Below are 25,182 nucleotides of genomic sequence, written 5' to 3' on the forward strand. Positions count from 1 at the left end.
GCACTGAAGACAAAGCAAGGCCCTTTCGCGTTAATATCCTTGTAGGAACGGCAAATTAGTCATTCGAGATGTACGAAAGGTAAAGAGCGCCATCAAGTGGAAAATGATGGAAAAAGTGACAGTTAAGTTACAACAGAGCTGGCGCAGAAAAGCAGTTTTGTTCGTTTCAAATAACAAGATGCATTGGCCTTCGAACATGTGAGCATGCAAGTGGCCCTCTACATTCCCATGTTTATTTTTTTTAAGTGCGTTGGAAAAATTAAAACGTTTTTCCTCCTTACGCCTTCCTCAGGGGGGTGTAAGATTTTTATGGAAATCACTTTCTACAAATGTTTCTAAATAGGGATTTGGGTTGAAACCGGTGGATTGTTAAGTTATAATATCCATGGACCACCCATGGAACATACCCTTGACACAATGTAATGCAAAATAGTGCATGAAGCAACTTTGTGCTACTTTTGTAAACTATCAAACATTGAACTCTCCTGCTTATGACAGTAAAACCCAGCAGAACATTTTGGATCAGATTCTCAAAGGTTTATCATTGGGCTGGCGATGTTTTTTTAATGCTAAATGCTAAACCGTAAACAATGCAAATAGGTATTTGTGTGGCAAACTAACACCAAGGTGCGCACAACGCTGCTTTGTGTCATGGGGGAGTTACATGGGTGGTACAAGGGCGTACCTATGCTACCAGCTATGCCTTTTGACACTAAACCCTATTCTGAAAATTCAGAAGAAAGGTTTTAGTGCCAAAAATGATTGCCTTTTAAAAGCAGCCAAAAAACAAAGAAACGCTTTCATTTCTCCCTGACTTTCTGACTTTGTATGTGTGCTGTACTGTACAACACACAAACAAAGTGGGAAAAGCATTTACACTTCTCTAGGCATAGTATTTTGTACAGGAAGGATACCCTTCCGGTACAAAACCTACGCTAGACTAACACACACCCTAGCACTATAACTCTAAGGGGTGTGTGTGGTGCACAGCAGCTGAAATCAGCGCCAGCACTTGGGAGAAGGGAGGAGAGTGTCATTTCTATATGAATATGGCACACTCCTGCTCTCTCCTTGTCACAAGGCACAGCTTTTTTTGATGCCGTACTGCGCTGCGTGACACCCACCAGAATCTGGACCTTTTTTGTTAGATACAAAACTAACACAAACACATGCAAAGTATTAGCAGATCTGGGCCATAGTCTGGAGAATACTGAACATTCTGCTGCTGATTTTTGCATATTCATAATGCACATTTTTACAATCTGAAAAATTGCTGAACAGGCCAGGAAGTGCTATACCCTATTTTCACTGGGTGTAAGGAAATGGGCCTTTAGTTGTGTGGCCCGCAAAAGTTATAGGTCTGTATTTGCCCCCCCACTGGGAACAAAACACCCCATTGTAGTGCTTGATTCTCTCAGGGTAGCAAAGCAGAGCAGTCCAAGGCCTACTTAAGGGAGGTGGTGTGGACTAGTAATCTGTAGTCTCTGCCACACAACACCCATAACACTCAATGTCCATTCTATGCTTTCAGTTTAGAAAAAGGAAAAGTGCATTTTCACACACACACTACTAAAAGTGATGCAGTAAATTACAAATATGCAAAACACTGGTGGAATTACCTTTGACAACATTGCCTAATCACAACTGACCCCCAAAAGAGTCAAGTAAACACATCAGATAAGTCGGTTGACTTGGCCAAAGAATCAAGATCAACAAACCACAACATCATACCTTCTGGAGTAAATGCAACAATCAATAATATTCATGGGTAAATTCACTTATTAATTTGAATCACAAAATCTTGCAATCATAAACGCATCCCCTAGATGTCATCACATTTTGGTCAGCCAAAATATAATCAAGGGCTTCACCCCTAGAGGACGGCACATGTCCCCTAGAGGGCACTGTAGCTGTACCAGCCAAGGGAGTGATTGACCAGAATGGAAAATTCCAGCTTGGTCCTGCATATGGAAACCCTACAAACTGAGAGTTAGTACTTTGTAGAAATTCCCTTGGGCCCTTAGGGAAAAAAGGGTGGTGCTCCTGAAGCTCCCCAACACCTTAATTAGATTGTTGATAGGCTGTTGGTGGTGGACCCGATCTCCTGTGACCACCTCAAAAGGCATAAAAGTTTATAGTCAATTGCAGTCCATGCAGAGCATTATGTGGCTCTTCTCTGTGAGCTTGTGCATATTTAAAGAGTGGCTCACCTTCTGCACTTGGGAGAGCTGCTGCAGTGCTTTTAGTTGTTTACTGATGCCACAAGGCTTTTCTCTTTTTTTCCATGGGCCTTGGAGGTGCCAGGTTTCACTCAGGCATCCCGAATGCTACACGTTGCTTGGGGAGGCTCTGGTAGCCTACTCCGGGCTGCCATAGCCAGCTCCCCTTGTGTGTGTAGTCTGCACTCCCCGTTCAGCCATGGGAGCCGGCAGTCTCTTCTTCACTGCCTGCGGGAGGAGTGTAGCCTCCTGTTGTGGGTGCTCGATCTCCCCGGACACCGGCACGGGGAGCAGGACAGTCCACCATTATGTTGCAGGAGCACTCCTGACTTCTTGTTGACAGGGGGGAGCCTGGAGTTTGGGATCTCAGGCCCCCATTTAGGAAGTCTGACTCAGAGGTTGGGATCTCCGTGCCCTCACAGCCCTGGGGAAAGAGCCCCAAGCATAACCCATCCATGGTTAAAAGAAAAAAAACGGACAAAAGTTTCTTCACGATGACCCTTGGGCCCTGACCCTCTCTGGGGGCAAGAAACAGCTTTCTCCGTCAGGGCTCATCTTTCTCCTCAGGCGTCCTGGCCGACAAAGTGGCAAACCTTTCAGGAAACTGGTTCCACTGATTCCTGTACCAGCCTGTTTTTTTTCCCTCTGGAGCTTCTCTCCTCCTTGGGGTAGAAGTCCAGTCTTTCCCCAACTAGTCCTCAGAGGGTACAAGGGGACCAGCTTCCCTTGTCTTGGGGAGATCCTCACTGGTCCAGGGGGCAAGTATAGTCAGAGTCCCTAGTCCAGGTGGATATCAGGGGGTACCTCTTTTCAGTTGTCCATGGCTTCCACCCCCAAGTCCCAGTGTCTGGCAGAAAGTCACCACCAAAAGAGAGCTCTTGATGAGGTACTTTTGATTGGACAGGAGGCTCGGGACAGATTATTGGCAGGTCACTGTATGTCTTCCAGGTCTGTCTGTGCCACCTTTTTTCAATTTCTATTCTGTCATCACTGATGTTGTATTGGTACATTAGGTACCCATGTTTATGGTTTATTAACTCATTTATTTATTTTTGCATAGCAAATTTCAGACATCAAGTTCAGAGCTGTAGCATCCTAAATATGATGAGAGGTAAAGTATTGAAGTTTCTGCATTCTGTCACTAAAACTGTACAACACAATTGATTTCACTCAGTGTTTTAACTTTCCAGTAAAGCCATTGTAGGTTGGAAGAAAAACTTCATCAGTGGCCGGGAAGGTATTTGTCTTATGGAGGTTTTAGAGTGTGAATAGACCACTCACATGTATGAAAAAATATATGGCCACAGGGAGCACCACTGTGCTCTTTTTAGGTTTCAGTTTGAAAGCATTACAGTTACACACAACAAGGAAAAGTGCTTTTGCCATATAGAAAAACATATTTTTTATATATTGGCTGAGGCACCCCTTAAGTGGGCCTTGGGCCTTAAGTATCAACAAGTGGTATAGTAAACACTGGGAACCATTACCGAAGCTGTTTTCACTGCGTAGGTAAAGTTGCACTCCCAGGCCTAACTATGAACAAAAATCACTTGTCACATCTACATGTATGGAAAATTAAGGTGATCATTAAACATTACTTTAACATAATTTAAAAACCTAAAAAGTACTTCGTGCTGCCTGAGAGTGAACTGTTTTAAAATGAGTTTGCCTCTCAAACTTGATCCAGAATTTCAATTTTCTCTCTTGGTTTACTTGTTAACAGTCCTCCTTCCAGAAGATAATCGACGCAGGGATGTTGTCAAAAAGTGGTCACTTAGCAAAGATTAGCAATTTGGCATAACAAAGAAAAACCTTCACAGGACAGCATTACCTTTGACTTTGAAATGCCAAACAGGACTGCCAGGAACTTCAGTCACTGATGGCAAATCCACTGAAGCCTTTGTGTCTTCATCCCCAGCAGAAGGGAAAGCAGCTTGAGCATTAACACAGGCAAGGGCATCTCATCTTAATAGGGCAGTGGCTAGAAGGACCAGAGCTCTTACGTGTGGAGGACAGCAGTGGCCATTTTGGTTAACAGGCTTTCTGAAGGTTTGCAGTAAACTAAGGGGCATATTTACACCCCCTACCGCAACCGGAGCGTCACTTTTTGGGATGCTCCAGTGGCGCTGTGCACTGTGGCATATTTACAAGATGGCGCTAAGCCACTTTCTGTGGCTTAACGCCGCCTTGCAAATATGGGCCTGTCCAAAGCAGTTTTCTGAGGCAGAGGGGTGTGCAATGGATGCTGCTGTGGGTGTTCCACCACAACACCCATTGCTGTTGATGCTGCCCGAGATTTACAAGAATTCATAAATCTGTGGCAGTGCCAAAAACGAATGCCACCCCAGGGGTGGCGTAAGCATGGCAAAACAAGGAGAAATACTTTTCTTTTTGCTCTTTTTTGCTTCTCTATGTGTGCAGCATTCTGCAGTATACATAGAAAGAGCAAAACACCTTGAATGATAGTTTATGTGCATGAAGGTGTCCCTTTCTGCACATAAACAATCATTCCCTTCAACTTCGACACCCTTGCACTTTGGTGCAAAGATGCCTGCGCTGGCAGCTCAATTTAGCACCATCACTAGGGGAAACACAGGGGTGCACCGGATTTTTTTAAATGCAGTGTGTCCCTGTGTTTTAGAACTGCCAATTTTGGTGCAGTGCCGCACCAGTTCCTTGTAAATCTGGCCCTAAGAGAGAAAGAGCTGAAAGAGGAGTAGGGGATTCTGCAAGAAACTGACATCAGTGCACTCGTAAACGTTAGTCAAGACATCAGCCACTTTTTGGTAGATATCCCCCATCTGCCTTTTTCAAAAAAGGCCATAGGGCCAAGGATAAAAACTTCAACCCACTTAGCATACCCGATACTTACTCCATCACATTTGCCATGAAATCACATTGTGTTCCTGGTTGACCTTGAAGTGAACTACTAATTGGCACTTTGGGGCATATTTATACTCCGTTTGCGCCGAATTTGCGTCGTTTTTTTCGACGCAAATTCGACGCAAAACTAACTCCATATTTATACTTTGGCGTTAGACGCGTCTAGTGCCAAAGTTCATGGAGTTAGCATCATTTTTTTGCGTGAACACCTTCCTTGCGTTAATGATATGCAAGGTAGGCGTTCCCGTCTTAAAAAATGACTCCGATGCATATGCGTCGTATTTATACTCCCGGGCAAAAATGACGCCCGGGAGTGGGCGGGTCTAAAAAACCTGCATTAGCGCCGGATTTTAGCGCCTGGGTCAGGGCAGGCGTTAAGGGACCTGTGGGCTCAGAATGAGCCCAGAGGTGCCCTCCCCTGCCCCCAGGGACACCCCCTGCCACCCTTGCCCACCCCAGGAGGCGCCCAAGGATGGAGGGACCCACCCCAGGGACATTAAGGTAAGTCCAGGTAAGTATTTTTTTATATTTTTTTTTGTGGCATAGGGGGGCCTGATTTGTGCCCCCCTACATGCCACTATGCCCAATGACCATGCCCAGGGGACAGAAGTCCCCTGGGCATGGCCATTGGGCAAGGGGGCTTGACTCCTGTCTTTGCTAAGACAGGAGTCATTTCAATGGGGGATGGGCGTCGTAAAAAAATGGCGCAAATCGGGTTGTGGCGATTTTTTTGCCTCAGCCTGACTTGCACCATTTGTGGATGCCCATACGCCATTTTCCCCCTACGTCGGCGCTGCCTGGTGTACGTCGTTTTTTTCAACGCTCACCAGACAGCGCCGGCGGCTAACGCCGGCTAACGTCATTGAATAAATACGGCGCCCGCATGGCGCTTCAGAATGGCGTTAGCCGGCGCTAATTTTTTTGGCGCAAAACTGCGTTAGCGCAGTTTTGCGTCAAAAAGTATAAATATGGCCCCTTGTGTTTTCTTGATGATATTTTGCTTGAAATTTTAGAAACCCATATTTCAGGTTATACACATTTCTTGTGCATGGAAACATGTCGATCGCCTGTGTCCAGCAAATTGTATGACTGCAGATGGAGATGCACATGAGACTCAGCCACATGTGTGACTCAGTCCCAGCCATATATGTCTGTTAGCTGCTGTGTCATCCTTCCCACCACATGGAATTTTTGACACATCTACAGGGGTCTGAGAAGAGAGACTGTTTGAGCTGTATTGTAACCCTCAGCAGGTCTCCCCTTTCCCAAATTAATGACTCGTTTTCTAACATGAAGGGAGGGCTATGGCTGTTAGAATAAAATATAAAGCTGATATGATGATAAGAATAATTACTTTTAATGTCCATTCCTTATTGAGAGTGGATGAATTACAAATAGAAGGCCCAGTGAAAGAAAAGAATCAGCTGGTTTTGATTATCCAGAAGTATATGTTAGTGCGGTACATATCAGATATTTCTAGAGTTTTAAATGAAATACTTTTTGATGGGAAAATGGGAAATAATTAGGCACACTTAGGGCCTCATTATGAGTTTGCAGTCTTAGAACCGCCATGTTGTTGGTGGCGATTGTACCATCAACAGACTGGCGGAGAAGACAGCCAAATTATGACAATGGCTGAATTCCCAACAGAATGCAGCCAAACCACCACTGGTACAGGCAGTGCGGGCAGGCCTCCACGGAGGATGATTGCCACCTGCAGGCAAGCAGAGACCATGTTTCCTCCGGACAAATTACGAGAAGGAACACCCCCAAGGTTTATGCCACAGTCGCATCACCATGGAAACCCTGGTGGAAACCAACTGTATAAAAAGAGACACTCACTTCAGGAAGCCATACTCGCCAGAGCCGCCATAGAACCAGAACTAGACATCTTCCCGATGCTCCTGCTCCCCCAACGACTTCAGAACCAGCGACGATGACAGCAAGCGTAAACTTACCTGTCGCTATTGTAAAATATCTAGGTACCTACACACACAACATACAAATCATATTTGTTGCGTGGCGAGGGTGACACAGACCTCACACTGACATTGACACTCACACACAGCCACATACACACACACATGTCAAAGTACACACAACCAAGCCCCAATACACAGTACTGGCAGTCACACACACTAACACATAACACCAATGACACTACAACACCACAATCGCAACACCAGCAAAAGCATTGGCAAGTACACTCAATAGAAACTAGCCCTTGACAAATCATACATACACGTACCACCACCAGGGAACAAACACACACAATAACACAACCATACCACGCAGCAAACGACATACCCCACAAACACACATTACAATGTATCTGGCATACCATTCTCCACACACACTCTGGCACAGAGGCCAACCAAACAAAGGCATGCAACACTGCAACTAACACATGTCAACACAAACACCACTCAATATCATCACAACAACATGTCCGCAACATACACATGCCCATCACACAACATGCACCCATCACTGGGGGACAAATGCTCTGCACACAACCACACATGCTGCCCAGAAAAAACTGGTTTCAGCACCACCACTGACACACAAATGCTCACACACAAGCAATGTCAGCCAAAACCAAATCTGCCCTAAGAAAAGAAATGTAGGACAAAGATGTAACATTTAAACCAACAACAGGTTGGTACAAATATGTAATAATAGTATAAATATTGATAAAATGTCCAAGGCCAGAAGCCAGTCCAATAAAATATAGTACATCATGCACAGAAAGCACATGTGTGTGCCCCCAACTTGACTCCTGACTACTTTGTAATCTCCACAGGTAGGGGCACCTCAGGGATTAGGGGGGAGGACCAGGGGAGGGTTGGGCTTTGGATTGGAAGGGAGAAATTCGGGTTTTGGCTTGGAAGGGGGGCTTAGGTCGAGGCTTAGGAGAGGGTTGGGTACTCTTGGGAGGGGTTGACTTCTTGGCAGGGAAGGAGCAAGGGTACTTGCAGAGGGGCAGGGGAGGTCTTGAAGGTGGAAGGTCCGGACTTGGGGCGGGACACAGAACATGTAGGGGTATCACATGGTAAGAGAGGAGCAGTGAAAAAAGGAAAATTCTGAGAGGAAAGCTTTCTTTGACACACATGGACAGCCATGGCAAAATGGTTTGGGTTTGGAGGGAGAGGGATTGTGTGTGTGAGCGTTGTTGTGGGTGTCCTGGTGCATGTTTGTGCGAGGTATGCTTGTTGGTGTTGGGTATCTGTTGGGTGGGAGAGTATGGGTGTTTATGTGTCTTGTGAGGAGGTGGGGTGGAGGTCCTTGGAGATGGTGTGGTGGATGGGTGACTGTCTGTTTGGGTGGTGACTGCAGATATGGTGGATGTGCTGCATGTAGGCATGTCTGGGGACATGGTGACTGGGGTGGATTTCTGAGGCTCTGCTGTTATGATGTCTGTGGGTGAGATAGGTGTAGTTCCTGGATCTGTGATTGTTGGTGTGGTGTCTGCAGGTGTGTCAGGTGTTTTGTCTGTGATGCTGGGGTTGGTGGGGGTGTCAGGGCAGGTTGTGACTGTTGATGTGTCTGCAGGTATATGTTGCTTGTGTGCATGCTGATGGTGTGTCTTGTGGTGCTTATGTTTGTCAGCGTTACCCTTGGATGTTGAGGTGGCTGTCTGTGTGCTTTGGCTGGGTCGGGGAAGAGGGGTTTGGGATTGGGAAGAGGAAGGTGGAGGAGGAGCGGAAGACAAAGGGTGACTGACTGCCATGAGTGTGTAGGCCAGAGCCTGAAAGGATCTCTGTAGACCAGCCAGTGCACTGTGAATGCCCTCCACCAACACATTTTTCTCTTGAACTTGAGTTGCAAGTCCTGAATTGCATTCACGATGATCGACTGACCCAGAGACATCGACCTCAGGAGGCCCATAGCCTCCTCACTGAGGACAGCAAGGCTGGCAGGGGCAGAGGTGCCTGCGGCAAAGGAGATGCCTGCCCTTTGGGGTGAGCAGGCACGGCCAACTAGGTGGGGAGCTACAGGGAGGATAGTGGTAGAAAGGGGGGTGGTGGACAATGATGGTGCTGGGCTGGTCCCAGATGAATCCACCACCACCAAGGAGTGTCCACTGTAGGAGGATAACGAGGATGATGACGTTGATCCTGTTTCCCCCCGGGACTCCCCTCGTCCTCTGGGCCACTGGGTCCTTTGCTGGCAGTGGTCTCAGCACTCCAGGTCCCGTGGGCGGCAGCTTCCCGACTCACATGTGCCCCATCTCCTTCACCTGCTGATGCACAAAAACAGAGAGCAAGGGTCATCACATTATCCACAAACACACATTACAACATGCACAACAGTAGGTATAAATCTCCTGCTAGGAAAGTCCCAGTTAAAAACTCTTCAAGCTTACATCATGTCAAAATATGATACTTCCAACTACCCCATGTGTCATCTGTCTCACCCACATCATAAGCCAATTATTTGAGCACTACTTGACCATCCCATCAAATCACCTGTATCTCTAAGGCATCATGCTCATCATGGCCTGGCTAAAGTAAAGTTTCCGTCCCCATACAGCTCATCACTGTCCATCATCATCATAAGGAAATGCAGGTGACAGATAACACAATATCAGGCCTACTCCACCTCCACACCTGCCCCGTCCATCAACAAAACGTCATGTTCCATGAAAGGGAAGTCATCTCACTTCACATAGAACAAAGCACCTTACTTTCCAATCACATGCCTAGCTGATCATTCTGTACATAACTCACACAATGGCAACATTCTCTGATGAATAAACAACATGTGGCAATCCCATACAGTGGCCATCATAATTTGACATTCCATGTCTGAAAAACAGCTATCTAAATATTAGTAAAATATTTTACAGGATTTTCTGCAGTCACTATTCAGAGACATTGTCAAATACACAACAAATCCATGTACTGCAATTGGGGGCTACCTAGCACACATGATACATCCACAGACAATCACAGAGAGCATAGTTACAGCAACACAACTATGGACAGCAGACAGTGTGTTAGGAGGGCTCAAAACATTCCACCTGACATGCGGATTCAGAGCCTCTACATGACAACACCTACATCACTTATGGCTGTCCTGACATGTGATTCGCACTAGTGTAGTGGATCCTATTTTGTTTTAATGGGAATCAGTAGACAGCTTAGCCTTCAGGCTTGCAGGCCTGTGCCCCCGTCACCTAATGACTTTTAACCTACATGGTCAGGCTCATAAGATTCCGCCTGACATGCTGATTCAGAGCCTCTACCTGACAACACCTACATCACTTATGGCTGTCCTGACATGTGATTCTCACTAGTGTAGTGGATCCTATTTTGTTTTAATGGGAATCAGTAGATAGCTTGGCCTTCAGGCTTGCAGGCCTGTGCCCCCGTCACCTAGTGACTTTTAACCTGCTCTGTTGTAATGCATTTATTTATTTCTTCCAAGATGGTTGCTATGTTTTTAGTTAGGAAGATGTTTTGATTTCACGTTATCAGTGCCACTCTGTGAAGGCGTCACTATCAGTGTCAAAAACAAGTGATATACGTAGGTATTCACATCATGACATCATTCCAAGGTAACAATGGTTGAGGGCACTTCTTATGGACATGATACTGGCAGATTCGGTTTAACATGCCTAAGGAGATATTTATGAGCCCCTAGTGCCACCAGAGCATCACTTTTTGTGACACTGCGGTGGCGCTATGCCTGGCACCATAGTTACAAGTTGGCGTTAAGCCACTTTTTGTGGCCTAACGTAACCTTGTAAATACTACCACCTCACACACAGCCCTTTGCATGGAAGGGGTGTGTAATGGGTTTTGCTGTTGGCGTGCCTCAGCAACACCCATTGCATTTTGACACTGCTTCAGATTTACGTAAACCTGAGGTAACGCCAAAATGTAATGCCACTCCAGGTGTGGCATTAGCAAGGTGCAATGAGCAGGAATACTTTTATTCCTCCTCGTTTTTTCTTTTTCTCTCACCTAGAACTAAATAAATGCCAGACATTATTGTTTTTGTGTGGGTAGGTGTCCCTTCCCGCACAAAAACAATCATTTAAAAATGATGCTTTGGCCCTTCTGTGTGTGCTGCAATGTGTAGGGACACTTTCCCACACACAAACAATCAAACCCCTAATGCAGACTCGCCTGTGTTGGGGCTGCCAGCTAAATTTAGTACCAGCGCAGGGGACAACACAGAGTTGGCTGTATTCAGTTAAATACAGCGCATCCCTGCATTGTGAAAATGACAGAGCATGGCCCTTTAAATACGGGCCCTAGTTCTCTTTAGGTTAGAGATTAGGTTCATCATGCTAAGGTATTAGGGCCTATTTCACATCTCATGTTAATGTAAGATAGTGGGGAGCTTCATATTTATGACTCTTGTTGTTACAATTCTGCTTCTTGCATTGTTCATCCTCCTAATCATTGCAGCCCATGCATTTTACAGTAGATAGCAGTCTTAAATCTATTGAAAACTTTACTGAATCTCTTTCATTGCCTGTGTGTGAGTGAGACCTGTTGCTCATGTAAGAAATTAGTAATCTTTGTTTAACCATGACTCCTCTGAGATGTCTCACTCTTGAGTCCATGCGGAAAGGCTGCCAGAAATCACCTTTTACTGTTTGGCTTTTTGGTGAGGTACTGCTTGTGAGCCAGGAGGGTTAGGCTGACAGTTATGACTTGTTGTATGATTGGCTTAGTGGCGTACAAACAAAAGTGCTGTCATCCCTAAACAAGCAGTCTTGCCTAGAGCAAGAGTCCAGCTATGAGTCCTGACTAAACACTTACACAACTGAAAACTAATTTATCCATGGATGACACATGCACCTACACAACAGCTATTTTACTGACAACATACCCCACAACACCAACAGGTGTAGGTGATATGGAACTTCTGCTACACCATTAAATCAGGCTAATATGAGCAGAGCCAAAACCAATCCTGTCCAAACAGCCTCAGATCAGCTAAGGTAAGGTTAGGAAAAAATGTGATCAGCCACAAAGTATCAATTGAGACATGATGTAGACAGCAAATACCATATGTAGGATTCTTATAGGTAGGGCGTTGGCATATATAGCATGGAGAATGCACATGGGCAAAGGGTCAAACAGCCTAGCAACTCGCCTTCTCTACAACAAACGCATTGGGATGCAAGTTATTTGTCCACATGTCAATGTAATGCCAAGAAATGTTAAGGGCTAATAGACAACATGTGTCCCCCATTGTGGGATGTCCATCCTTTTCAGACTTCACATCCCTCATTGTATAAATATGACATAACAATGGAGACAACTCCTCAAACCTCATAGAGACAGTACTAAATTGTTCATACCAATAACGTGATTTGGATGTCAGCCTCACATGAAGTCTACAACTGTTTCAGGACACAGGATAACTCAGCACTGTAACTAATATGTCAGACCCAATGTTGCACATAGAGAAGAACCATTGAAATAGGAGTGGTCTGACACCTTAGAACTACATAACACACCATTTGGATGATTAGTCCTGGGGATCCTAGGTGGGAAGGATGGCACAGCAGCTTACAGACATATATGGCTGGGTGGAGTCACACATGTGGCTCAGTCTCATGTGCATCTCCATATGCAGTCATACAATTTGCTGGACACAGGTGATCAACATGTTTCCATGCTTTCCCCTTCTTTAAATTCAGAATCGTCATCCTCACCTCCCCAAGATCTATTTCTCTCACAAGTTGGTTCTATTCTGATGCTGTTAACTGGGGGAGATGAAGCGCTTCCAAGTGGAAAGAAGGGGAAAGCTCCGGGTCCAGATGGTCTGCCAAATGACTTATATAGTAATCTTTGTGAGGAATTGGTTTCCATTTTGACAGAGTTGTTTAACTTCCTTTTACAGGAGGGGTGGATATGCCTAGGTCTTGGAGTGAGGCAGTTATAAGTCTTCTATTGAAGCCAGGGAAGGACCTGGACCTTTGTAGCTCATATACACCAATCTCCCTGTTGAATTCAGATTATAAGCTTTACACACACATATTGGCCAACAGTCTTCAGAGTTTGATTTGCAAATTAATCCATGAAGACCAGAAAGGGTTCATCAGAGGTAGATATTTGCATGAATTGACTCATGACTTACTGGGGACAGTGGATCTGGCTATCACTGAAAATGTCCCCTTATCAGTTCACACGTTTGATGCTGCCAAAGCTTTTGACCGGGTAAATTGGTGCTTTTTACAACGTGTAATGGAGGCCTTTGAGGTGGGCCCGAAATTCATAAAGGCAATTCAGGTTATTTATAAAGATCCATCAGCTTGTATTTTGATTAACGAAAAGTTATCTTAAAGATTTAATATTCAGAGAGGGACGCTGCAGGGGTGTCCATTGTCTCCTCTTCTTTTCAATTTATACATTGAGCCTCTGGCGGTAAAAATCAGGGCGGATAGAGCGATCCCTCTTTTTCGATATATGGGTTGGGAGAAGAAGGTTGCTCTGTATGCTGACGACCTTATGATATATAGGGGTGATTTGATGAAGGGTTTTGCCCAAATTTTAACATGCTTGAAGGAATATGGAGATATTTCGGGCTATGCTGTTAATCCAGAGAAAACTGAGATTATGTGTTGGAATACTGCCTTTGATAGTCCGCTGATCAAGCAACAGATCAGATATCTGGGTATTCAAGTTATTTCCAATCTTAATGAATTGGCCTGGGTTAATTTTGATAAAACTTGCAAAGAAACTTGCAACTTATTGAAGAACTGGGCCGGGCTCCCTCTGTCCTTTATAGGCAGGGTAAATATTCTTAAAATTATGATTCTCCCTAAATTTACATTCTTATTTAATACGATCCCCTTGGAGTTCAAACAGAGGTGGTTTCAGAAGATGTAAGCTGACCTGACTTTGTTTGTTTGGTCCTCAAAAGGTGTGAGGATTGCTTGGCAGAAATTATGTAGGCCCAAGGGGAATGGGGGGATTGCAGCTCCTGATTTTTAGAAAGATCATCTAGATATTCATTTGAAAAATGTTAGGATCCTATTACGGGATAGGTCTAAATATACGTAATTCTGGTATGTAGCGACTAAGGAACTTTTGGCAGCTGGCAGCTTTTTTTTGTATAAGTTTGGTCACCCAAACTTTTTCAAAAAGATCCGATTGAAGTATCCTAAAGATGCTGCTAGAGTATGGTGGTTGGTCCGCCAAGCTTTTCATATTAATTACTATAGTCCTAGGGCTCCGGTTTGGAATTCCCTTGGCACTCCTGAGTTTCTTTTAGATAGATTGGCTTTGGCATTAAAATGAGTGATGAAGTGGGGACAACCTTTGAAGGATGAGAAGCCGGTCCTCTGGACAGAATTGGAGGAATTAATAGATTATAAACGTTCAAGGTTTAAGTATGTACAATTGGCGAGCTGGGCGGCATCTCTTCAGGAGAAAGGGGGAGTGTATAACTCCTGGGAGGGGAAACTATCTTCGACCTTAGTACATAAGGAAGTTTCTGTTTGGTATCAGGCATTGCTTGATGCACCAGATTCAATGGCTTTGTTTCTCGAGAAGAAATGGGGAGAAGTTTTTCCAAATTTGGATTTAGTGCATATTTGGGAAAGGTCAAGCTCCATGCTATGGTCGGTAACTAGGTCAGTTGCTCTGAAAAAAAATCAACTGTTTACCATGCATAGAGCTTATTGGTCTCCACGCAGGCTGTCTGCGGTGGGGAACTTAGAAAAGAAGTGGCCGCTGTGTGGAGAGCCAAAAGTAGATGACGTGCACATGTTCTGGAATTGTCCATATTTAGCTCCTTTTTAGTCAGGGATTAAAGGTTTTCTTAAGCAATTCATAAGTATTGATAGAGAAGGTACCCCCCCATGGTATTCTTTGGTGTTCTTTCCAATTCAACATGGGAACTGAAGTTATCTAGGCCGTGTAAGGGTATATTGTTTCTGTTGATATTATTGGCTTGTAGGAGGCTGGACTGGCTTGTAGTGAGTACCAAGGGGTACTTACACCTTGCACCAGGCCCAGTTATCCCTTATTAGTGTATAGGGTGTCTAGCAGCTTAGGCGGATAGATAATGGTAGCTTAGCAGAGCAGCTTAGGCTGAACTAGGAGACGAGTGAAGCTCCTACAGTACCACTAGTGTCATATGCACAATATCATAAGAAAACACAATACACAGATATACTAAAAATAAAGGTACTTTATTTTTATGACAATATGCCAAAAGTATCACAGTGAGTACCCTCAGTATGAGGATAGCAAATATACACAAGATATATGTACACAATACCAAAATATGCAGTAATAGTATTAGAAAACAGTGCAAACAATGTATAGTTACAATAGGATGCGATGGGAGTACATAGGGATAGGGGCAACACAAACCAACACAAACCATATACTCCAAAAGTGGAATGCGAACCACAAATGGACCCCAAGCCTATGTGACCTTGTAGAGGGTCGCTGGGACTATTAGAAAATAGTAAGGGTTAGTAAGGGTTAGAAAAATAGCCCACCCCAAGACCCTGAAAAGTGAGGGCAAAGTGCATTAAAGTTCCCCAAAGGACATAGAAGTCGTGATAGGGGAATTCGTCAGGAAATACACAAACCAGCAATGCAACAACAATGGATTTCCAGTCGAGGGTACCTGTGGAACAAGGGTACCAAGTCCAAAAGTCACAAGCAAGTCGGAGATGGGCAGATGCCCAGGAAATGCCAGCTGTGGATGCAAAGAAGCTGCTACTGGACAGTAGAAGCTGAAGGTTCTGCAGGAACGACAAGGTCTAGGAACTTCCCCTTTGGAGGACGGATCCCTCACGCCGTGGAGAGTCATGCAGAAGTGTTTTCCTGAAGAAAGACTGCCAACAAGCCTTGCTAGCTGCAAATCATGCGGTTAAGGTTTTTGGATGCTGCTGTGGCCCACGAGGGACCAGGATGTCGCCAATTGCGTCTGGGGACGGAGGGGGCGTCGAGCAAGACAAGGAGCCCTCTCAGAATCAGGCAGCACCCGCAGAAGTGCCAGAACAGGCACTACAAAATGGAGTAAAACGGTGCTCACCCGAAGTTGCACAAAGGAGTCCCACGCCGCCGGAGGACAACTTAGGAGGTCGTGCAATGCAGGTTAGAGTGCTGTGGACCCAGGATGGACTGTGCACAAAGGATTTCTGCCGGAAGTGCACGGAGGCCGGAGTAGCTGCAAAAGTTGCAGTTCCCAGCAATGCAGTCTGGCGTGGGGAGGCAAGGACTTACCTCCACCAAACTTGGACTGAAGAGTCACTGGACTGTGGGAGTCACTTGGACAGAGTTGCTGGATTCAAGGGAACTCGCTCGTCGTGCTGAGAGGAGACCCAGGGTACCAGTGATGCAGTTCTTTGGTGCTTGCGGTTGCAGGGGGACGATTCCGTCGACCCACTGGAGATTTCTTCGGAGCTTCTAGTGCAGAGAGGAGGCAGACTACCCCCACAGCATGCACCACCAGGAAAGCAGTCGAGAAGGCGGCTGGATCAGCGTTACAGAGTTGCAGTAGTCGTCTTTGCTACTTTGTTGCAGTTTTGCAGGCTTCCAGCGCGGTCAGCAGTCGATTCCTTGGCAGAAGGTGAAGAGAGAGATGCAGAGGAACTCGGATGAGCTCTTGCATTCGTTATCTACGGAAATCTCCAAAGCAGAGACCCTAAATAGCCAGAAAAGAGGGTTTGGCTACTTAGGAGAGAAGATAGGCTAGCAACACCTGAAGGAGCCTATCAGAAGGAGTCTCTGACGTCACCTGATGGCACTGGCCACTCAGAGCAGTCCAGTGTGCCAGCAGCACCTTTGTTTCCAAGATGGCAGAGGTCTGGAGCACACTGGAGGAGCTCTGGGCACTTCCCAGGGGAGGTACAGGTCAGGGGAGTGGTCACTCCCCTTTCCTTTGTCCAGTTTCGCGCCAGAGCAGGGCTAAGGGGTCCCTGAACTGGTGTAGACTGGCTTATGCAGAAATGGGCACCATGTGTGCCCATGAAAGCATTTCCAGAGGCTGGGGGAGGATACTCCTCCCCTGCCTTCACACCATTTTCCAAAGGGAGAGGGTGTAACACCCTCTCTCAGAGGAAGTCCTTTGTTCTGCCATCCTGGGCCAGGCCTGGCTGGACCCCAGGAGGGCAGAAGCCTGTCTGAGGGGCTGGCAGCAGCAGCAGCTGCAGTGAAACCCCGGGAAAGGCAGTTTGGCAGTACCAGGGTCTGTGCTACAGACCACTGGGATCATGGGCTTGTGCCAACTATGCCAGGGTGGCATAGAGGGGGCAATTCCATGATCATAGACATGTTACATGGCCATATTCGGAGTTACCATTGTGAAGCTACATATAGGTAGTGACCTATATGTAGTGCACGCATGTAATGGTGTCCCCTCACTCACAAAGTCCGGGGAATTGGCCCTCAACAATGTGGGGGCACCTTGGCTAGTGCCAGGGTGCCCTCACACTAAGTAACTTAGCACCCAACCTTTACCAGGTAAAGGTTAGACATATAGGTGACTTATAAGTTACTTAAGTGCAGTGTAAAATGGCTGTGAAATAACGTGGACGTTATTTCACTCAGGCTGCAGTGGCAGGCCTGTGTAAGAATTGTCAGAGCTCCCTATGGGTGGCAAAAGAAATGCTGCAGCCCATAGGGATCTCCTGGAACCCCAATACCCTGGGTACCTCAGTACCATATACTAGGGAATTATAAGGGTGTTCCAGTAAGCCAATGTAAATTGGTAAAATTGGTCACTAGCCTGTTAGTGACAATTTGAAAGAAATGAGAGAGCATAACCACTGAGGTTCTGGTTAGCAGAGCCTCAGTGAGACAGTTAGTCATAACACAGGTAACACATTCAGGCACACTTATGAGCACTGGGGCCCTGGCTGGCAGGGTCCCAGTGACACATACAACTAAAACAACATATATACAGTGAAAAATGGGGGTAACATGCCAGGCAAGATGGTACTTTCCTACATGGCTAGGAGACAAATATGTTTAAAGTGGGTTAGTCCATCACCTCCAAGTGTTTTGGACTGGATGTCTTCAGTGGATCACTTTTCATGTTTGGAACGTAGCGGTCCAATGGGTATCAATGATGAATGTTGGGCTATTTGGGAAAATGCTCGACAAAATAGAATAACTGTTTATGTATAGTCTGATAAATATTTTTGTCTTCTCTATATCATGTAGTCCAATGATTATTTCCGCCCCCTTTCCGTCCCATCTCTTTTGCTCTCCTTTCCTCGTTCATCGATCTGTGGTCGGAGAGGAGTATTGGAAGGGTTCGTGAGAGGTGAAGTGCGGCATCTAATTGGTTTTAAACCTAGTTAATGAGGTTACCATGCTAGATGTTGGTTGATGACCCTCGTACGGTCTGGTGGGATTTACTTATGAGTACAAAAAAAAAAAGATGTTTCCATGCACAATCCAAAGGCCACATCTCTGTTCATAAGTGGGCAACTGGAGTACCATGTATTCCCAGTAGTCAACATACCTGTAGCACATACAACATTGTCACAGCTGCAATATTGAGACACCATACACCAAATTATCAGAGGAAAGTACATGGGTTCTGTCAGTTCTTACTCCCTTGTGGCAGCTGCACTACCCTCAAATGCCCATCCACCTCAGGGTAGGCTACCACCAAAATGCAGGCCATTAGGGGGTGGGGTCAGTGTCAGACTGGCATCTCTCCCTGGTTGGGAGAACATCCCCAGCTGGGCCTCAGCAGTCTTCCATGGCCAGCATCTCAGGTCCTCCCACCACTTACTACAGTGGGTGCTCCGTCGGCTGTGGATCCCCAGGGTCTGCACTTGCTTGGTGATGGCATGCCAAATCCATCTCTTCTGATGGGCGTTGTCCTGCATGGATGACACAGACAAAAGGAGAAAGTCATGTCCACATGCACCATACTAATCGGAGTGGACAGTACACTTCTGTGACAGCTAGTTGGCACACATTACCATCCTCTCAGCTCACACGCCTTCACAATATACCGTCTGCATGCATCAACACCTTCATAGGTTTACATTAACAGTACACCGTCAAGCACCAAACCTGTCACACATTGGAATGACTTAGGACTCACACGCTCCTCTGGTGCACCATATTCCTGTCCATACAGGTGTAGGACCTCCTCCACCAGCTTCTCCAGCTCTTCAGTGAGAAAGCAGGGACACTATCACCTTCAGGATCTGGTATGATAGCTCCCAGAGGCAGTACCCAGCAGCTCAGGTCGTGTAGGTCTAGCTGGCAGCAGTGTAAGGAGTCAAGTGAGCAACACTGCAGAAGATGGCGGTCACAGCCTCCACGTACATGACTGTCACCGCACGCAGACATCGTCATTGGCCCATGTCTGTCAAAGGCAGCAATGTCTTCAAATGGCAAGTTACACCCGTTTGTGACCGCCTACTGCCATGACGACTTCCGCCAGCAGACTTAGGTCACTTCCACCTGTCCAGTACAGTAGGTCAGGCGGCTGCCATTTTGAGCTCCTTTCATGTATGGTAGTATTTCCTATCTGTGTCATTAACTTAACCCCCTATTGTGCTGTACATCTTTAAGTATTGCCCTCATGTTTGGGTGACGTTTTGCTCATCTGTGATGTAAATGCTATGTTGTTTGAGGACATGTGGTGATAGCTATGTACAGCTACTCAGAGGTTCCTATTTGTCAGGAAAATGTCAATGAAGTCCAACAATATGTGTGAATCATGTATAACTGATTAGTTTCACACACATTGTCAGTGACAGTTGATTTCATAAGTTCTATCCCATTCTTATAGTAGATAATGTGCACCAAGGAGGGTGTGAGGAGAGTAAGACAAGAATCAGTGTACCATCCACCAGTAGGCCTGCACACCATGAAGAAAAGACAAGTTATTCAGCCATATCGCCTGAATCTTTATACCATCATGGAACTTTGCAATAGTAGGAGCCAGATTTTATGCCTCCTATTTGCAATCCCTATTACATACCTCCCATCGTTCAAGTCTTGTCAGTGCTACACTTGCTGCCCACAGGGTCCTTTCAAAATACAGTGGCTCTAACAGCAGGGATATCTCAGCCCATTTTCACTCTGGATTTGAAGGATGTACTATGTGCATTGTTGAACCACCTGGATAGCTACATCAAGTTTCCCCACTGAGTGGATTTGGCCTATGTGGAGGCAGACTTTTATGAGATGGGACACATTCCACATGTTGTAGGAACCATTGATGGCACCCATGTAGCCTTTGTCCTTCCCAATGTCAATGAACTTGTGTATAGGAACAGGAAAAACTACCACTCAATCAATGTTCAGGTGGTGTGCCTGGCACACCAGTACATCTCACAAATCACAGCCAAATATTCTGGTTCAGTGCATGATTTCTTCATCATGCGAAACAGAGATGTTCCACTGCTGATGACACAATCCTACACAGAGGGCCTGGCTGGTTGGTAAGTTACCATTGAAAAATGTGTTATGCGATTTATGTCTCCTTCCATCACAATATAGCATGTCACACATACATGTTTGTTTTGTTCACACATTCTGTTCACAGGTGACTCTGGCTTTCCAAACCGTCCTTGGCTGTTGACACCAGAGAGGTACCCAACCACTCCTTGGGAAGTCTGCTAGAAGGAGGGCCGATGGGATGGCAAGGCGTGTAGTTGAGTGGACTTTTGGGCTCCTGAAGGTAAGACTTAGGTGCTTGGGCCTCTCTGGAGGAGCCGTCCTCTACTCACCCCACAAGGTATGTCAAATAACAGTTCCCTGCTGCATGCTCCACAATCTATCCCTGGGATGTCAGATACGTTTGATAGCAGGTGAGGGGGAGGCAGCTGAACCTGTGGGTGGAAATGCTGATATGCCAAGTGATGAAGAGCCAGAGGAAGAAGAAGCAGGAGACTCTAGGGTAGATCTCCTCAATCAGTACTTCAACTGACAGACAAGTATGTGAAGTAGACCTATTGTTGTGATGTAATTGTCCAACCAGCTTTAGAAGGCTAGCATCACACCTCCTTTCTTGCATCATCTGTTGGGGTGTAGTGAGCTCAATAGCCTATGAGTGAGTTGTGAATGCAGACTGAAAGTTTGTATTGCGTACAGGACAGAGTGGTCTGCAGTCTCATATATTGTTACAGCAGATACAAACTTAGACTTCTGGAACTTACTTCTCTGATGTGAGTAATGTTTTGTGCTATGCCCTATCTTTTTTTACTTTCACTCACATATTTGTCTAGATCCTGTTTGGCTCAGCAAACTTTGCTTACGAAATACTGTGTAAGAAGGAGATGGGAATTGCTGACATACATGAGAAATGTACATGACTGAAACCTGGTAATAATAGTGCTGTTTAAGTGGGGTGTGTCTTTGATTGTTATACCATCATAACACTGGGATGGAAAAGGCTTTTATCATTTCTTTCACCTGTTGGTTATAGGAGGATGTCAAATAGTATATTATAGCCCTCATTATGACATTGGCGGTAAGTATCGCTTACCGACGTGCTGAATGCCGCCAACATACCGCCGCCGCAGTGGATTACTGCTACCCATATTATGAAACACACATAGCAATCTGTCATTATACAGCCACACACACAAGTCCGCCAGCCCAAAGGTCAGTGATAAACTGGTGGTAGCAAAACCCACACCGTTATGCCAACAGAACTACACCCACAGCGTTAAGACTGACGAATCACTGCTGCAGACATTCAATGGCGCTAAAACATTGGCGGTACATACCGCCACACTCAAACTACACACACATACAAAACAACATTACAGTGGACAATTTGAATAACACACACCTGACACCCATACACACACCACACCCACACACCCACACTACTATAAAACACACATCCACACTACCCACAACCCTTTGCAACTAAAATCAATTGCCACAAGAGAGATAGCAAGACCACAGACAAGACCACAGCCACACACCACCATCACCTATACACCATCCATGGCCCTTACATAACACACCCCAACACATCACCCCACACACCCTCACCCATACCACTCATACTACACCCATGGCACCACACCGACACCCCAGGTTCTCAGAGGCAGAGCTAAAGGTTATGGTGGAGAAAATCATCCGGGTAGAGCCACCACTATTTGGATCACAGGTGCAGCAGACATCCATTGCAAGGAAGATGGAACTATGGCGGAGAATCGTGGACAGGGTCAACGCTGTGGGACAGCACCCCAGAACAAGGGATGACATCAGGAAGAGGTGGAATGACCTACGGGGGAAGGTGCATTCCACAGCAGCAAGACACCAACTAGCTGTAAAGAGGACTGGCGGTGGACCCCACCTATCCCCCCACAACATGGAAGGAGCAAGTCTTGACAATCATGTATCCTGAGGGCCTGGCAGGACAAGGAGGAGGACCGGACTCTGGTAAGTCAAACCTCTATTACCATCACCCCTCCTACCTGTATGCCATCACAAACCCCCACCCTTAGCCTCTCTCCCATCACTCCACCACCTCACACACACCCCACCATCACAACCGCCCCTCCCAATACCAAGCCCTGCATGTTACACCAGTGCATGGACCCCCATCACAGACCTGCATGGACACCCATCACTAAATCATGCACGTTAGAGAGAATGACCTATTCTACCAAATAACTACTCACACAAGGCAAAGCTGCCAGGGCAATAACAACCATAAAGGCAACACCTTCATGCACAAAATGTCACATGCAGAAACAATAACACTGCATTTACATCCCCACAGGTCCCCCTCCCAACGTCACCGAAGAGGATGTACCAGCAACATCCAGCCCCCCCGAAGAGGCCCACAGTGATGACAGAAGTTCTGGACGTCTGGATCTGGATGGCCAACCTGGCCCATCAGAGACCTCCAGACAGTTGGTTACCCAGGCACAGTCCGATACCACCACAGAGGCTCCCACCTCAGGAAACACCAGCACAGTACCCACCCAGCGGGCCCATACTTCTGTCCCCAGGACACGTCAATCAGCAGTGCTTCCACCACTACAAGGACCTCAGGCCACCCCACAAACACAGGACGATCAGAGATCTGGGGTCGGTGGCAGTGGGCACACGGTTCAGGTGACAGAGACACAGGACAACAGGGAAGCTGGGAGGACTGCTGTGCGGCAGGGGGAGGACAGGCCCAGGGAACTGACTCTCCAGGAGGCACTCACCAAGATCCTGGGAGCATACTACCATTCCCAGGAGACAATGGGCCAGATACTGGACAAGTTGCAGGAGACCCAGTGGCTGCAGGAGGGACAGTACCTGGGTGTAAGAGGCTGGCCTGGTTTGTAGTGGGTACCTTGGGTGCTTATACCTCACACCAGGTCCAGTAATCCCTTGTTAGTGAATGAAGTAGTGTTCTAGCAGCTTAGGCTGATAGAGCTAGCTACAGAAGAGCAGCTTAGGCTGAACTAGGAGACGTGCAATGCTCACGCAATACCACTTATAGTTACATAGTACTTAAACACAAGCAAAGACAATACTCAGTGCTACCAAAAATGAAGGTATTTATTTGGGTGACACAGTACCAAAAATATCTTAGAGACAATATTCCTTCTGTAGGTAAGTATTATACACAACATATACACTAGACACCAAAATTAGACAAGTAAATAGACATAGAACAATGCAAACAGTAGGAAATCCTATAGAAAGCAATGGGAGAATATAGGTCTAGGGGCAACACAAACCATATACTAAGAAAGTGGAATGTGAATCACAAATTCCCCCCTAGACAAGTGTAGTGTGTGCAGAATCGCCGGGAGAGTAAGAATACAGCAAAGGTAAGTAAATTACCCCACCCCAGAGCCCAGAAAAGCAGGAGTAAAGTACTACAAGTTTTCTTAGGACACACTACACCTCGTTTTTGGGATTTTGCAGCAGCCAACCAAGTCTGCAAAGAACAACTGCTGGATTATTGGACCTGAAGACCTGCAAAGAAAGGGGGGACCAAGTCTGGAAGTTGACAGAAGTTCCAGGAAGGACAAGAGCCCCTGCCAACCCAGAAGAGGGTGCAAAAGAAGAGTCCATGGTTATTTGAAGACTGCAGAAATGCACCCTAGGAAGATGCCAGAAGGTTTCTGCATGATGCAAAAGATGTCCCACGGAGTGAGGATTGTTGCAGACAAGATTTTGTGTTGGAAGGCACCAACAAGCCTTGGCTAAAGCAAAAGTGAATATTTCATCAAAATGGCGCCGGATGGACCCAGTAGGGACCTGGGGGCCTCAACTCTGTGGGAGGAGGAAGAGGAGGCTCACAGCACTTTAGAGAGCCCTCAGGATGCCAGCCAGCACCCCCCTCCCAGAAGCCGCTGGATCAGAGTTCAAAGGAGGTGCAAAATGTGGTTGATGCAGCACAACAAAAGAAGGTCCCACAAAGTCAGAGAACAACTCAGCAAATTGAGCAGCACAGGGTGGAGTGCTGGGGATCTGGGCCAGGCTGTGCATGAAGGAACTTTTCAAAGAGTGCACAGAGGCCTCAGGAGGTGAAGAAGACACTATACACAGGGGTACCATCGTTCTCGGGGAAGGTAAGGTCTTACCTTCTCCAAATTGTGTCAGGAGGACCTCAGGACAGTCTATGTCGATGATGTCCACCATCTGTGTCCTTAGGACAGGCTTGTTGCCGTTAGATGAGTCCCAGGGTACTGGTCGTCACTTGGAAGGTGCCTGCTTGGAGCAGGGGAGTGACTTTGTCACTCCACAGGAGATTTCTTCAGTCCTTCTGGTGCAGGATGAAGACAGGGAGTCCCCAGAGCATGCACACCATGGAAACTGTTGCAGTTGCTGACTTGGAGCTGAGGTTGCTGAAGAAAAGTGCCTCTTGTAGACACTTTGTTGCAGTTACAGCATTTCTTGGAGCAGGCTGTGGTTGATCTGAGGTCAGAAGAGTCTGAAGTTGTTGCAGAGGATTCCCGAAGGAAACTTGCAAGCAGAATCTGAAGAGAACACACAGGACAGACCCTAAATAGCCCTGAGAGGGGGATTGGCTACCATATCAGGTATGGACCCTTCAGGAGGGGTCTCTGATGTCACCTGCTGGCACTCGCCACTCAGAGCCCTCCAGAGTGCCCGCACACCTTGCAAAACAAGATGGCTGAATTCTGGGACACACT

The sequence above is a fragment of the Pleurodeles waltl genome, chromosome 1_2 (genome assembly GCF_031143425.1).
Source record: "Pleurodeles waltl isolate 20211129_DDA chromosome 1_2, aPleWal1.hap1.20221129, whole genome shotgun sequence".
Classification (NCBI taxonomy): Eukaryota; Metazoa; Chordata; class Amphibia; order Caudata; family Salamandridae; genus Pleurodeles; species Pleurodeles waltl.